The following is a 2,553-nucleotide window of genomic DNA, read 5'->3' as shown; positions in this document are numbered from 1 at the left end:
AAAAAAAAAAATACTCTCCTCCCAGAAAAATGTACAAAGTCAAACTTTTTGCAGACAATCTCAGGGGGATTTAGGGGCTCAAAAGTCCATGGACTCCAGTTCATCATTCTTCAGGAATGGAGCTTTGCTGCCCCCTACCGCCACGTGGTTCTTAAGTTGGGTTTGCTCTCCTTGTGACTTGTCTTCCAGTCTGGAGCTCCCCAGGAGCTAGAACAGGCTGTCACCTCACACCAGCCGGAAGAGTAGTCCAATTCCAGGCAGGAATGGGGATTCCATATGTATTTATCTATAATTCACGTGTTGCAATGAACTACTGTTAGTACAGGGGGTGGGGGAAATTTTGTGCTTTGATGGAACATTACATTATCTCGTCTAGAGAACGCCCTTCGGGGTTATCATATTCTGACCCTAAGGAAGCGGTTTTTCAACTCTGTCCTGTAGATAACTTCGAGAAATGCAAAATAATTCTTGTTTTTAGAAATGCAAATGATATCCTGTGGGGAGAGGTTCACCTGACATCCGTCCCCCACAAACGAAGAAGCCAGCTTTGCCTCCATTTGGACATTCATTTAAATCTTCCTGGCCGGTGTCTGTGCTTTGGAGTCTCCTTTGAATGGTTTATAACATCCACCTGGTTCCCTCATTAAGAATTAAATAAAATATTTAACTTGTGTTCATTTGATTTGTGTATGAGAGTCATAGTTTGACTCGCTTTTGAAAAAGGCCAGGATCATATTAGATCTCTCAGATTCCTAACTGAGGTAGAGAAAGGTTGGCCCTTTCCTTGAAAGCTCATAGTCTGATGAAGGAGATGCTCAGTGTTGCCAGTAACGCTGAGCAATGGGGAAGAAAGCTGCGTCCCGCTTGCCACCCTCCCTTCTGCCCTCCTGCATTCAAACAGGTAGCAGCACCCTACAAGATAGAGCAAAGGAGTATGAATTTCGCCTCCAGCCTTCTGGGCTATTTTAAATCCTCAGATCTTGACTCAAGAGACAAGATCTATTCTGATGAACTCATATGGGTTCTGGGGCTACATTTTAACAGAAGACAGACTATCAGAACGCATCAAGATGCAGTAAAAGCGACAGTGTTTCAAACACATTTTGTCGCAGCCAAGTACGTATTATTTATTCATTTATCATCTGTCTTTCTATATTTATATATGTATCGACCCATATAATTTACTGTGGGACACGAACAAAAACAGCAACAAAAACCACAATAAAAACCAAACAAACATTGCAAAATGCAATGACCCTAAAGACGTAAAAGTCAAATTCAGGTCTATTAGCCTAGTTGTGTTCAGAAAAACTGCTTGCTTGCTTTCACAATGCCTCATTAGAATATCAGATTAGATTGGCATTAAATTCCCTTTCAGGCTCCTAACAGTTCTAAAGGAAATGATTAGTTAGCTTTAGCTTTCTTAAGCACTTCTGGTGGGGCTTTGTCTGCTTTATGTAGACACTCAAGTTAAAGGACGGGCCAGAGGGCAACTGAGCTGGGATTAAGAAGCTAGATCTTATACAGGGTTTGTTTTGTTCTGGTGGTTGTTGTTTTTAAATCCACCTCTGCCAATCAGGGTGGAGGAGCCAGTGAGAAGGTCCCGGGCAATGATGAGGATTATTTTTCAGGATTTGGGGGAACTGAAATCTCAGTGTGTGGTTTTTATGATTTAGTTTTCAAAAGTACAAATTTCTGTGAAGCTCAGACTTGCTGACTCACTTTTAAAATGTGCAAATCCGTACCCAAACCAGGCAAAAATTATTGTGATTATGCATCATTTCCTGACAAGATTACAATTGTCACTTCATAAAATAATCCTGCGACTGCTGGTCCCCCCTACAAAAGTTAATTTTAAAAATGTGACAAGTGTAACAAGACATCTCTAAGAATGGACGAAAAGTAAGATAAATGTCAAGAGGCTAACCCAAATTAGAAGTGGAGTTTAAAAACAATCTTTTTATGGCTTACTCTGGGATTAATAACGGTATTTCACTTTCAGAACTTCAAAAAATTAAGGTGGCATTTTGTAAAACACACGCAAGCTTTACCAGCTTTTATATCCCACTTTGAGAAATCCCACTTTGAGAAATTTGAGTCTCCTTTAGAAGAGACGGGTTGACCCACAGAAAGCTTCCTAAAGCTTTTTTTGGCACAGGATAGAGGCAGCCATCACTTAAGAACATATCTGGGGAGTTTGCTAAGGAAAGAGCGGCTGGGGTAGCCAAGGCCCTGGAGTTGGAGCTTCTCATTTATGTGCAGGGACTAAGTTCACGTCATTTCTGGCTTCATCTACTTGGTTTTCTCATTGGGCCTAAAATGGTTGTGGAAACATTTCTCTTTGGGCCTCATTTTATTTTGCGAAATACAGTTTTAAAAGCCCTAGGAAGAAACCACAGCCTAAATCAAGGGCTAGAATGAATCTTCATGTACCATTTTCTGGAAGAGCAAAATTTAATTGTATTTCATGTGTAAACTAGTGCCTGGGATCACTCCCCACCCACCAATATAGTGAGTTACAGTCTCCAAAATAAAACAAAAATAAAGCAAAAA

Source organism: Canis lupus, chromosome 18, assembly GCF_003254725.2.
Source record: "Canis lupus dingo isolate Sandy chromosome 18, ASM325472v2, whole genome shotgun sequence".
Lineage (NCBI taxonomy): Eukaryota > Metazoa > Chordata > Mammalia > Carnivora > Canidae > Canis > Canis lupus.
The sequence above is the reverse complement of the archived record's forward strand: the minus strand, read 5'-3'. Positions refer to the sequence as shown.